The sequence below is a fragment of the Halichoeres trimaculatus genome, unplaced genomic scaffold (assembly GCF_033239565.1).
Source record: "Halichoeres trimaculatus isolate MK-OKI-2021-1 unplaced genomic scaffold, fHalTri1.1 fHalTri1_scaffold_14, whole genome shotgun sequence".
NCBI classification, from domain to species: Eukaryota; Metazoa; Chordata; class Actinopteri; order Labriformes; family Labridae; genus Halichoeres; species Halichoeres trimaculatus.
The window spans coordinates 29,293,133-29,308,127 of NW_027437192.1; positions in this window are offsets into that span (position 1 = coordinate 29,293,133).

Sequence of the window (14,995 nt, forward strand, 5' to 3'; positions counted from 1 at the left end):
GCAGATATTCCAGATTTCCAATGTCAGATGGATTTGGTAGAAGTAGATGCACTAGATGTTTGAGTGTCATCTCTGTACACACTTCATAACCGTTACAAAAGAAAACACAATGAAGTATTTTGCAACATTTAAGAAACTTACCTTTTCTTTTCTTCAGCCTGTCTTTTTTGTTTGATGAAGTTTAGCTGCTTTTCTCTCTGATAGAATCTGATCATTCAGTCGTTGCTGAAAAAGGTAGATAGAGGATGAAAGGAAGAAGAGGGAGGGAAAAAAGGAGTGGAGGAAGAAATTTGATGATAAAAACAAGTTTAAATTTATACCCATCTTTAAAAAAAGGGTGTGTCTAAAGCACAGGATTAATAATACGAGAGGACCCCTGGTAGTTTCTGAATGACCACCTGATGTCAGTTTTTGGTGTGGTGTATTCGCACAGGATAAGTAAAGTCTCTAAATAACTTGGTGTTTTTCATGGTTCTGATTGGAAAAGCTGCATAGACCCACCGTGCTTTAGCAGCAGCACCTCACTCTGCTGCATACAGATGTACATTCATACAAAGAAAAGAAGGCATCCGGCTTCAGTCAAACAATGTGCAGTGAAAACTTGCTGCTGAATTAACTTAATTATCTTAAAACTGAAAAGTCACTCCGCATAAGTTTAGTTCTTTTTGAGGCAGATCCCAGATCAAATTTCTCAATAATTTGATCATGTGCTCTGAGACAGCGTGGTAGCGCCAACCTGTTGTGCACAGAGGGACTCAAAAGCATAATTTAATCACCATGGTTTCAGACCTCTTGGGTTATGGAGCTGTCTAAATATTTGACAGTAATATGATTTATTTGTTTTTATCATGATTGTGTCGACGACATGGGGGACATGGCCTGTCTCTTTACATCTCATTTCTATCCAAAGTGCTGTTAAAACCTTTATACAGAATGTCCAAGAGTGCTTTAAAGTCCCTGTGAGGAGTTTCTAAGTTATCTTGAAAAAGTCTCCCTTCTAGATAGATGCCTGATCGTAATCCATACTTTAAAATAAGATTATCAACACCAATTCTACTGGTTACAGGTTGTTTTAAATTGCTACTTCTTAGCTTCTCCATTTGGGCAGGGGCCAGCACGTCCAGGTCTCTATAATAACACTACGCCAGTTGAAGAAGTAGTGAGAAGAGAGATCTGTGTTTTTATCCAGTGAAAATTATTTCTGTGATTAATTTTGTAGTGATGGTGGATACTGGAGCCTAACTGTCAGACAGAAAAAGGACAGAAGAGCAGAAGAAAGATAAACAGGAGAGAGACACAGCACAAGCTAAAGGCTAACACAGGAGCTAAACTGTTTGTAATAATGTCTTTATAGTATCTTTAATCATTTCTTTGGGCAGTTGATCTGAAAAAGTTGCAGAGACTGTCAAAAATACTACCACCCAAAATTACAGATATGCCAATTTAAACTTAGTAATATGAGACAACCTTTTTTTTTATCTTGAAGTATAGTCAGTGGTTTGCTCTAAAATATTAACTTTATGATTATGGACAGTCAATTTGCACAAAATTAAAAATGCAGACATTGTCCGCAATTATTGCAAATTATCATAAATCCCCAGGTGAAACTGATCTGGAGTGCGAATAGGGCTTCAGGCAGAACTTAGTTTATAACTCAGAAACTCAGTCTTTGACTAATAAAGGTGGCGTCACAATCACTTATTGCCTGATACATACAAAGAAGGTGTGAATGCATTTCAGGTAAAGTTGACAAAACTACAGAGCTCATGTTTTGGCCCTGTTCCTCCTTTAGTTTTGGTTTGTTCCATGAGGAGGGGTTCATCTCCTGATTCATGGTGTATATTTTAGAAATACTGCCTTTTGTCTAAAGGTTTAAGGCCAGTGTGTTACCACTGATATTCTTGGCCAGTGGTTGTGGAAATCTGGCGGTGCTTTTCTTTTTTTGAGGAAATGTGTTCTTTCTGACTGCAGGAGTTAGGGTCTCCATTTAGTTCTGGGGTCACTTGAAACCCCTTGAAATAGTTTTGCTCAGTGCTTCTGTAGAGTATTTTTTGTTTGTTTGTTGTTTATTATTGACATTATTATTGATATTATTATTATTATTATTTTACTATTATTATTATTGTTATTATTTTGTCTGAATTAAACTTAACTACTAATACTTTCTGGAGGTCCAGGAACCTTTTTGGGCGGGGCCTGAAAGTTGAACCTCTCTAACAGGTGGAGCACCCACAGTGCTTTTATCTTACCCAGCACCCACAGCACTTGGGAACTTTATCTGCCTTCTAATCAGATTTCATGTGAACAAGTTCAGCATCTGAGCAGATATTCTCACAAACTGCATCACTCCACCCATTGCATCATACTTCCTCCATTGTAGTTAACCACAAAACATCAAGACACCAACATCAAAACATTTTCCCCTACAAAATTTCCCTGAGAAATAAAGACCAACTTGCTACTTGTGACTGTTTCTATTATAATTGGAGGAACTGAACACAAACTGATAAAATGTAATGACAGGAAGATGACTGGAGCTGCAGCTCTTCTAATGGTGCGTCAATGAAGGTCAGAACACACATGATTTACAAATAACCACATCAAATAATCTTTAATAAAAAATATCCAAGCAATCTATCTAATTTTTCATGTCTCTTGAACTAACACTCAAATTTTGGCCATCCCTAGTGTGCCATCAGCTCTTTTTTAAACAACAGTCTGCATATGTTTGTGAGAAGTGATCGCCACTACAGGCTGTCTATAGATGTTTTTTCCTTTTTTTTAAAATTTATTTAAATCACCATGATTCAAATGCTAACACTATATTTCTGAATATTAAATGGGCTATGAGGAGTTTCTAAATGATCTTGAAAAAGTCTCCTTTCTACATATACGAACGATCAAGTTAATGACCAAAACGGTTTCTGTGATTGATTTTGTAGTGATGGTGGACACTGGAGCCTAACTGTCAGACAGAAAAGGGACAGAAGAGCAGAAGAAAGATAAACAGGAGAGAGATTGAGCACGAGCTAAAGGCTAACACAGGAGCTAAACTGTTTGTGCTAATGTTGACTCCAACCCACAGTCAGCAGTTATTCTGCAGTGGTCTGTTCAAACTTGAGAGTCTATCAATAAAATGAAGAGTGAGGTTACGTTAGCTCTGATTGGTAGATGACTGGCAGGACATAACCAGGATTCACTGACGTTACACATTACAGACATTTCTCAGAGCACCGGGCTGCCAGCTGCGCTAGATATAGACAGCTACTAAACAACAAACAAACTGACAGTGTTTAGTTGTTGTCACGTTGGCATACAGATACGTCAGAGCACCAGGCTGCCAATAGCGCTACGTATAGCCAGCTACTATGACACATTTCAAACCGTTGCACTAGCTGTACTGATGAATATCTTACCTTGGTGTAGTGACCTGGTAAAAATTTGTTTTGATCAAAGAAAATTTGTTTTGATCCGATTTCCATTTACTTTCAAAACACAAACCTCGCTAAAAGTAATTTATGACAGTGTGTGTGATTCTCCAGGCCAGAAGGTGGCGAGGTAGCCCAAATAAAACAGATCCTCCTCATAGCATCTTTAAACCACTCTGATCCTGCACAAACGTGAACATGTAAACACATGTTTATTTATTCCGCTCTTTGAGTCTCTCTGTGCAACAGGCTGGCCCTGACGCGCTTCCAAAGAGCACAAAATCACATCAATGATAGAATTTAAATAACATTGTTGGAAACAGCGTTGGTTTTTCTGTGTTTTATTGCTCCCATAGATTATTAGACGTATGACAGTCAGAGCTTTTGCCCAATAGTTTTTCTGTATGTACAGAAATCTAGAGATTTATGAGGATTTTTAGGGTCTCCTGTAGATTGTGGTAAAGAATGGGTTCATTTCCTTTATGGAGCTTAAAGAGTGTGCTCATTATAGTAATGTCACCAGCTAAACACAAGGTAAACTAGCATTTATTTTTCAAATACTTTTGGATTTAAGTAAGATCCCAGCGCTTTACAAACTAATTCATACATGAACATCTACATCAACATTTCTGCCGGTTGAATATCAGGGGTAGAATTTAATAAACACTAATTTTTCACATTGTAGCTGTTAAGTTTAATAACAATTCAATTTATTCAGAATTTCATATGCTGTGTCAGTTTCATGTGTCTGATGTGCTCTGTGTTACAGGGGTGCAGCGACAGAACTTTTGGGAGTTGGAATGTTCCCAGTCTTCAGTCTGCCTCTTTAAAGGATCAACAGTGGAAGTAGACTGCACCATTGAGTTTCCTCCTGGTCTTATAATCAAAGATGAGCGAGTGTTCTGGTTGACCCAAGAGCAGAACAGAGAACCTGTAGATATCCTGGGAGACCCACGGTACAAAGGCCGTGTGGCAGTCAGTTCTGGTCCTGGGCGACACACTTTGATAATCACAGACCTGAGAGAGAGCGACTCAGCTGAGTACAACTTCAAAATACGAACAAAACACACAGGTGGAATGTACGGCCGTGGGACTAAATTTGTTATCCATGTCACAGGTACATTTAGTCATTTTTAATTATATCCTTAAAATTCAGTTTTAATGATTGTGTGTGAGTGTGTGTGTAAAATAACTTTTCCTTTACTTTTCATTAAACCAGGTGTGCAGGTTCAGTTGAACAAAGTCTCATCCCCTGACAGACCTTATTTGAGCTGTGAAACCAGTTGCTCTTTACCTGGAACACCCTCCTTCATCTGGTACAAAACTGGAGAGGAGGATCGGACTGGAACTTCAAAATTTTATGATTTGGAGAACTTGAGGTATGGGACCAACTTTTCCTGCGCTGTGGAAGGACATGAAGACTTCCCCTCTCCTCCAGTCTGTGAGTTAACTCATCCGTCTTTGCTAGCATAGCAGCATCAGGTGGAGCTTCATATATGTGAGGCAGGATGTATAAGGAAAAAAAAAAATTGCATCTCCATCCAGTGCATTTTTCATGTTAGACCTAGATGGTTAAGGCTAATCTTGGTTAAGGGTAACCTGGATCCATTCCAGCTTGCTTACAGGTCCGACAGGGAGATTGATGATGCAACAGGTACCCTGCTTCATCTGATTCTGACACATTTGGAAGGTGCAATGACTTTTGTGCATCTACTCTTTATTGACATCTCCTAAGCTTTTAATTGCATCCAACTGCAGAGAGACTGAAGAGTTTTCACAGCATTGAGCCCAGCCTCATGTCCTGGTTGATGAACTTTTGTCTCTGAGAGGGTGCAACGTGTGAGAGTGAACAGAGTTTTATCTAAAGTTCTTTTATCTACGACTTGGTCATCACAGGGGTGTGTCCTCTCTCCTCTTTTATTTGTGTTGTACACTAATGGGTGCCAAACTCAATATCCGGTTAATGTTAACCCGGCAAAGGGCACAGGCTTTCTGTGCACCACATGGCATGGACCTGCTGTCTGTGCCCTGTGGCATGGACCGTGTACCTTGAAGCATGTTTAATGTTTTGTATTTTAATAAATGAGATGTGTTGATGGGCTAAAATTCTGATTATGAATGACAAACTGGGTTTTGTCTTCAGTTATATTTAATTTACCATTACTGAGAGAGTATTTTAATTGGAGCCCTCACTGCTGTAGAGCACAGGCAGCCAATGCCATGGGGCACAGCCAGGCAGTGTATGCCATGGAGCACAGACAGCCAGCCAGCCAGCGAGCCAGCCAGCACAGTGGACCATAGACAACCAGCTGGTCTATGCCATGAAGCACAGACACACTGTCCGCCATGGTATTTTAATGTGCGTCAGGGTCTCATATCCACAGCCTTCCCTCCTCACCAATGGTTTGTCCTTCTAGGTTTTGCAGATTATTGAGTTGAAACGACTGAAAACTTCAAGTTGAATTGATGCAAAATGTTGATTTGAGAAGAATTAAAATATTTAATTTATTTGACTTATTAAGTTGTGTTAAATTAACTTTTTAATTTCATTTTAAAGAACACAATTTATTTAGTTATGACCAATTGAAGCAATTGATGTAAGTTGGTCCAACTACCTCTTTTTTTAAGTGGTAGCAACGCAGAATTTCGAGTTGATATGATCCACAAAAAATGCATCGGAAACCTTAACTTAAAAATATTGAATTGGATTGATTAAAAAAGTTACATCACTTCAACTGATTGAAGATTCCCTTTTTACAGTGTACAGCAGTCAGTAGGTGGGAGGAGCCTCTTTCTTTACATCCTGTTTCTCCTGGGTTTTTTGTTAGTAAGTAGGTAAGAAAGCCTGTCTTTTGTTTAAATGATCTCTGTTCAGAAAGGTAAGTTCAGGGAACTCACAATTTCTGTTTGTTATTTTAGGCTCTCGACCGTAGACAAACTACTTGTTATTTTTCTGATAATCTTGTTCTGCCGGCCTTTGTTGAGAGTGGGAGAGTGGTGAGGGCTCAATGTGCTGTGTACCTTTTCCCACTAGACTAGGGACATAACAAAGACTGTCTCTCAGCATAGTTACATATTTCACATTTACATAGACTCTGTAAGACAAACCACAAAGAGATCAAGGAGACAGAAAAGACACAGTACCTCAAGAATTCCTTGGGTAGCCCTTGTACTTGAATGAGCAGCCCGCCACCACAGTGCTCTATACAATACCTTTCAAGGCAAAAACATTACCTCATAGTATAAAGTGATTAGATCAAGATTGTGATATTGTCAGGCTGAAGAATGGGATCAACATTAGTGTCAGACATTGAAAAAAAAAGCATTAAAAGTGCTTGATATTAGCATGGAGATACTTTGAATCTACACTCAGTTCTGACAGTGAATCAACACTGATTCAACCATTATAAGGTCAACATTAAGGTTAGTGTCTCCTTCAGTAAAGTCTGTCTTCTGCTGTGTCTGATGTGCACTGTGTTACAGGGGTGCAGCGCCAGAACTTTTGGGAGTTGGAATGTTCCCAGTCTTCAGTCTGTCTCTTTAAAGGATCAACAGTGGAAGTAGACTGCACCATTGAGTTTCCTCCTGGTCTCACAATCAAAGATGAGCGAGTGTTCTGGTTGACCACAGAGCAGAACAGAGAACCTGTAGATATCCTGGGAGACCCACGGTACAAAGGCCGTGTGTCAGTCAGTTCTGGTCCTGGGCGACACACTTTGATAATCACAGACCTGAGAGAGAGCGACTCAGCTGAGTACAACTTCAAAATACGAACAAAACACACAGGTGGAATGTACGGCCGTGGGACTAGATTTGTTATCCATGTCACAGGTACATTTAGTCATTTTTAATTATATCCTTAATTTTCAGTTTCAATGATTGTGTGTGTGTGTGTGTGTGTGTGTGTGTGTGTGTGTGTGTGTGTGTGTGTGTGTGTGTGTGTGTGTGTGTGTGTGTGTGTGTGTGTGTGTGTGTGTGTGTGTGTGAGTGTGTGTGTGTAAAATAACTTTTCCTTTACTTTTCATTAAACCAGGTGTGCAGGTTCAGTTGAACAAAGCCTCATCTCCTGACAGACCTTATTTGAGCTGTGAAACCAGTTGCTCTTTACCTGGGACACCCTCCTTCATCTGGTACAAAAATGGAGAGGAGGATCAGACTGGAACTTCAAAATTTTATGATTTGGAGAACTTGAGGAATGGGACTGGCTTTTCCTGTGCTGTGGAAGGACATGAAGACTTCCCCTCTCCTCCAGTCTGTGAGTTAACTACAGTATCCGTCTCTGCTAGCATAACAGCATCAGGTCGAGCAAGCCCTGCAAACCTGGGTTAAAGAAGGACCAGATCAATGTAGAGCAGTGGTTCTCAACCTTTTTGCAACTCAGGGCCCACTTATAAGTTTCAAAAAATTTTTGCAGCCCACCTCCCATCCCCATAAATATGGACGCCATGTAATGCACTCTTGTTTTATGTGAGATAAAACATAAAGGATTGAAATTAATACAGGAGAAATACGCTAAAGGCTTCAGTCGCTAACACAGCATCTTTAAAATGTTGCAACACTTTAAGTAACACAGTTTTTACAGTTTTGTTTGTATACAATTACACCCCCAACCAATAACAAACAAACAAAAACACTTTTTTGGAAACCATTTGGCTGCCCACTTGCAATACCTTAACAGCCCATTATAGGGCCACTACCCACAGGTTGGGAATCACTGATGTAGAGCATCAAGACCACAGTTAACTTTACATTGATTATCCAATTGTTTTTGAAGTTTATGTTAAATCAGTCAATCTTTATTCAAACAGTGCCTAATCACAATAAATCTGATCAAGGTGCTTCAAAAGACAAAAAAATGGTCCAAAGCTGCTAATGTTTTATTGATAAAAACCTTCCTCTGAAATCAAAAAAAGAAGGATGTGGTTAGATTGGATGTTATACCGGCCACTTTGTTAGGCCACTTTTTTAGCTATTTGTGCTCCAGAGGGGTGGACTGGCTGTCTGTGTTCCAGGGCACGGACCAGCTGTCTGCGCACCAGTGTGTGGACTCTGTACCCAGTGGTTTTTACATCGTGTTTTGTTTTTAATAAACAAGATGTGTAGATAGTCTTTGCTTTGTTGGTCAATTTTATATACATTACAAATTTGTTATTGTACATGCAAAAAAATAGTAAATTCACAGGAAATTACTGTAGATTAATTTGACTGTTTCCTAGAATAAATAATATATACCATAAAATTACAGATATTAACCTCAAGGAAATCTGATTCCAATGTGTTTTGACTGAAACTATGTGTTATTTTATGTTATAACAGACATTTTATAAATTATTACTGCATTTTAATTTATTTTGACTGTGAAGTCTAGTTTACAGTTATTTCTTGTAGTTCCATGTTTCTTCAGTGTTTGACTGCAATTTTATGGTATTTGTCTGGAAACTTTGCTGCCAGTGCTTTTACCGTTTTTTTCCAGATTTTTTTTTTTTACGGTGCATTGATGGCCATCACTTCTTCGTATTTCCAGGTGTGTCTGGTTCTTCATGCAACAGAGTGACGTACACTGACAGAACAATTTGCGCTCCCAAAGGCTCATCACTGGAGATTTCTTGTTACTACAACAGTTACGAGGAGATCACTTCCAAATTCTGGTTCAGTCCTGGACTTCATCACCAGTGGCAGAATCCTTCTCTACCTGAGGACCTGAGCAAGGACTCCCAGTATGCAGACCGTGTTCAGGTCCTTGAAACAGAGAGAGAACGTTCTTCTCTCAGAATCAGAGACCTGAGAGAGAGTGACTCGGCAGATTACCGTTTCAAATTCAAGACACAGAGTTTTGAGTGGGGGGGCAGTCTACCTGCTACAACTGTGAGTGTCACAGGTAAGGACTGAGGACACAGAGCGTGTGAAGACTGCAAATATTGATCTGCTTAGTTCACATCCTGCCCTGTGACTCCATCATGCTGGCTGTGTTTTCCAGTGAATGGAGTTCCTGCATTTACAGGCGCATCTCCATGAATCTAAACAAAGTTCATTATTTTCCATCAGTCATTAAAAAACTGAGAACTTTATATATTCACTATAATTGTCACACATTTACTAAAATGATGCATGATTTTTTTATCTTGATATCTAAGGCTCACGGCTCAAAGATAAAAATATCAAAACATCTTTTCAGGTTTAAATGTTTAAAATGTTTCCGTTCACAGGTGCTTTACAGGTGCAAGTGAGAAGAATATCAAGCAACCAGTCTTCTACCTATGCAGACCTGAGGTGTCTCAGCAGCTGCAGTCCAGCTGGTTCCTTCTCCTACACCTGGATCAGGGATGGAGAAACAGATATTCGTGGGACAGAGACCTTTATCTACGAAGGCTGGTTTTCTCTTGAAGAAGAAATCTCCTGTGCTTTAAAGGGACATGAGCAGTTTCTCTCTCCTCCAGTCTGTAAGTAACATCCCCCTGTCAGGACCAAAAACACACCTGACCGCTTACTGACCATCACACCTTATAGGATCAGACCAGACTGTTCCTGATGTCTACATCAAAGCAGGTTCAACACAAGAACTGATTAAAGGAGACAAAAGGTTTAAGCTGCTGCTGCAAAAAGATGATCTTCTGGTAGAAAGGAAAGTGTGTTGAAGGATTTGGAAATTATACTTGTTGATGAGGATTAACCCGTTAGGGTATCTTTGATTTCCACTATAGAGTCATGTCTGTTTTTAATGCAGTGCTGCCTGAGGACCTGAAGATCTGGTCCTTCCAGTCTTGGTTTGTCCCGTGTCTTTTCTGACTTGTGTAGAATTATTTCAGGAACAGGAAATGGTCTTCCAGCTCCAGTACATGGAAAAAGTTCAAACTCATTTCAATCCTGGCTCTGAAGCCAGAACACACCAGCTCTTAATGCAATGCATGATGGTCTCTTCCTCAGATGCTCCGAAGTTTCCCTCAGTGGTGTCGAGTTCCTTTGGTGAGATACTGGAGAATAGTTCAGTGACCCTGACATGTAGCAGTGATGCTAACCCAGAGGCTAACTACACCTGGTACAAGAAGAATGGAGATCCAGACTTTCAGCCCCTCAGTACTGAAGCTGAGCTGGTCTTCAGCGCCATCCAGTCTGCTGACTCTGGAGAGTATTACTGTGAAGCTGAGAACCACCTGGGAAAGAGAACATCCAGGCTCTTCATGGTTGATGTGAAGTGTGAGTTTCACATCTTTTTCTTTACTCATACTGAAATTGTCCCTGAATGTGGCCAAATGAGGGTGCTGGGAGTCGTAGATGAGCTCATTCGACATCAGACAGATTTCAGAACAGTATATCTAATGGCTCTTTCTCTACATCTAGATAAATCAACACTGATTCTAAATGTTGTCCGCTTGGCTCTCATGGTTGTGATCCTGGTTCTTGTGCTTCTTCTCCATCTGTGGATAAGGTGGGATTATTCCATAGAACAAACTCTTTTGCTTTGACTGTTTGCAGTTTGGAAGGTTTTAACTGGACTTTTGTTTTTCTTTCTTTATTTCAGAACCAAGACCGCTGCAAGCTCCATCCCTGAATCAAATGAACCCGAGGAGACTGTGGAGGTCAGAAAGATACTGGGCCTTATATACTTGATGTCATAATCTGTTGGCTTATTATTAAAGTGGCACTCATTGAGAAGTCCCACCAAGCAGTCTGGTTTATATCAGTACGGTTTGGTACGAGTTGGCTCGGTTACCCCTGGTCCTGTTTGCGTTTCCACAGTCAATTGTGCCCCCTCATGGTAGGCGGTGTGTAAGCTGGATGCTGATAGCTGCATCAGTTGAATAATAGCGCGACACCATAGCAGCACGACACAGTGTACCCCGCTAATAAATCCAGTGAAGAAGAAAAACGTGACACAGTAAACAAAGTGCAACGATGGAAGACATCCAGAAATTTGTCTTCTTTGTGATTGGCATGTGATGACTCTTATGACCAATCAACGGACTGCATTGTTGTAGCTCCACCTTCTGGGATCTGATCAGTTTAGTCTGGAACCTATGGAAGGGTCCCAAAAAGTGGGACAGCTCGTTTCAGTTGTTAGGGAATCTGTCCCAGGATAATGGAAATGCCGTAAAATGAGTCAAACTGAACCGCTTGGTGGAAACGGGACGAAAGACATGTCCTCATTCCCAGCTCTTTGAGTTAGCAGCTGAGTATGTGTTAGAGATAGCTATAGGCTCACATTTCATAACTTTGGACATCAAACAATCAAAAACATGAAATGCTCCCCAAACTGACACAGTTTGGTGTTTACAGTTTACACTTGAGAAGGTAAGAGCTGAGTGGTCTGGATTCAAGTGGGGAGCAATGTCTTAGCAGGGTTTGGTGTCTGCTGGAAAGAAGGTCTCTATGGAGAGCAAAAGCAGGTGGAACACAAGCCACTGAATGATATCCCAGCTAAGAATGGGAAAACTGTTGAAGCGGGGACAGAGATTGGTGTTGGTGGGCTTTCTCCCTGGAACAGGAACAGGCAACAGCAAAACCACTGACCAAGGAACAGGAACAAGCGGCAGCAGGGTCCCCTGGGTCCTGAGAATCTGCGGCTGCTCTCCAAACCGTCTACTACACTAGCAGTGTCTAGTATTTTGGCTGAAATTCAGTATATAGTAGTCAGTATGCGAAAACTTGCAAAATCTGCAGTAGTCCAAAAATCCCTGGATGTCCTACTGAGCCAGGAAAATTTCTCAGAATGCAACCGACCAGTCTACCTGGCATACTGTTTCCCACAATGCAAAGTGCTAGCGCTGTTTGGCAGGTTGTGGTGAATTACCGCCATCTACTTGAGTTAGTCGGTATTATAACTACAACACAACACTAACATTAGACAGTCCGTGAGGTTGTAAAAGAGGTGTTTACTTTTGCAAATTCATTAGCCCCCATATAGGTAGTATGTAGTGCCTACTTCATGCTACATTCACATGTAGTATGCAGTAGGCGGTTTGGCCTGAGTCTTTTGAGGCTAAGATGGATCTTAAAGAGAAGACACTGGGTAGCTCTAAAAATGAAGTCGTACCCCCAAAATCCCAATGTGCCAAAGAGAGGACTGCATCTCTCCCCTCTGTTCAGCTGCACATTTAAAGTCAAGAGAAAAAAAAAAAAAAAGTCACGATGAAGGAACAACAAACTAACGTCCATTTGCCGTCACGTGTCTACTTCCACATCACTCACTAAAGTAGACGGCAGACACAGAAGTGTTAGGGGTTACAATGAGTGTTGGTCGATCATTATGTTGTATATAGGAGCCGTAAATGTAACAGACAGCAACAGATTAGAGTTAGCTTACTGTGAAAAAATGTTAGTGACTCTGTCAAATGAAGTGAGCCACATGGAGGGTGCTCACAAACCAGACGTATGTAGAGAAACTTGAAGAGAGCATTTACAGTTTGTGAGACTGCAGTTTCTCTACCTTGAGTCTCAGATCTACATCCTTACATTAAGGTACCAAACTTCTAATCACTTGAGCTCAACATGACAGAAAATAAGTGAGAGGGCAGCACCAAGAAGGAACTCCTGGTGAGAACCTACATACACAAATTTTTTACCACTGAACCGTGGTCTCAGTTCATTGAAGACTTGTGAGTGAAAAAAAGTGACATTTGCTTTTACAGAGTTGACAGTCACATTTCCTGGACATGCTTCTGTAGCTCAGGTCAATAATAATTAAAAAAAAAAAAACTCAGACGTAATGTAAGTGATTTAAGCCTCCATTTATGATGCCTGTGACTCTCATCCTAATGTGGCTCTGTTGCAGTTGGAGTCCCATCCTGATAACATCAACCCCTCAGCTTTGAGAGGCGTACCTGCAGTCCAGACACCAGACACAGAGGAGGAGGAAACCCCTGTGTGAAGGTCAGAGCAGTTTCAACCTGCTCCATGGAGTCAAATTATCCAGGGTTTCACTTATAAGAAGTCATTCATTAAACTTTTTGGGATTTCCTGCAGACATCAAACCAGAGGGATGGTGTATGGATACAAACAGGAAAGTTGGACTGGAAAGCAAGTTTGTGTCTACTGAGGAAGACCTGAATGAAAACGGAAGATTTGAATTGTATATGTGCATGTATAATACATTAGTTCAGGATGTGCTAGTGTTATACAAATTTCTGGTTCATGAAGAGCTTATAAAATCAACAGGCCTATTCTTTAACAGCTGTTTATAGCAGTTTCTACTAAGGGATTCAGTTTGGTTAGTCTCAATGCAGCATCATTTTGTGGCATTTCCTTTGACCAAAACCAAGACAGGTCCCCAAATTACCAACACGTATCGTCCCACTTTTTGGTACCCTTCTGTTGGGGCGACAGACATACCAATCTGACACCAGTAGGTAGAGCTAGAAACAATGCAGTCTGTTCATTGTTCGAAAGAATCCATCCATTGTGTTGTGGTCTTTGCAGCACACGTGTTGTTGAATTAATGAAGATTTTCTTTTTATTGTTTGCTTGTGTTTTGTCTTTTTGCACGTTTTCTTAAGTTGCAGCACTGTGAGCTCTCAGGGCCACTGTGCATTTCACTGTTCATTCCATAAATAAAACTTTGATTGTCATGAACTCTTGGTCACAACTGTGCAAAATGTATGCTTTTTAATGAGCTTTCTATTCTATGTTCTTAAAGATGCTTAAGAAAACTCCAAAGAAGACAGGGCAAAATTTAGTCCTCTGCATGTATTTACACATGCAGAGGACTGTAGTGCAGTATAAACTGATTTGTATATCAAATTCTTATTTGTAGCGACACATTTTAATGAACTTAAATTCATAGTCCCGTGTCATGATGTGAGCTCTGGAGTCTCAATGGCTGTCTGAGTAAACATTAAATTGTTTCACTTCGGTTGTGTTTTTCTTGCACCGAGCTACATCAGCAGCTCAGGATAGCCTCTTCCACCTGTAATCAACACACATAGTCACTCGCACATAGGGCGCGCTGTAACTGGCTGACGAAACAACCAAAACACCAACATACAGGCTGAGGAGACGGTTTGAGGCAGACATAGGCACTGACACACACATATAGAGGCACTCAGGAGAGGGTTGAGCATGGTTATTCCTGTGAAAGTTTGTTTTTTTGTTTTTAGGAAAATCCTGCAGACTCTTCCTGTAAGGGATGAAAAGCTGACAATGATTTTTTGATTTACTTTACTTATTGAATCTGCTTACTCAACTTATCGTCAACAATATGTGATCGTTAAGATTTACAGTCCTTTTTATTCATTTCTTTATCTACATAACAGCATGTTTATTTTTATTTGACAGAAACTTACCAAAAAAAGCATATAAAAAGGTTTTCCATGCAGACTTTAATTAATCCCTACTTTATTTGAACCAGGTTTAAAGGGTTATTTTTGGTCTTTTCAACCTCTCATTAAACTTTAATTTGACTTGACAATTTCTTATTATCATGACTCAGTTCATCATAAAAATTTAAATTGACCAATCAATTTTTAAACTTCTATGTTTTTCATTCTTTTTTTTCTTTTTACTGGCAGGAATTGGCTTCCATACTTTCCATAGAACGCCCTTTAAAAAAATTAGAAAATATTTTACCAAGTTAG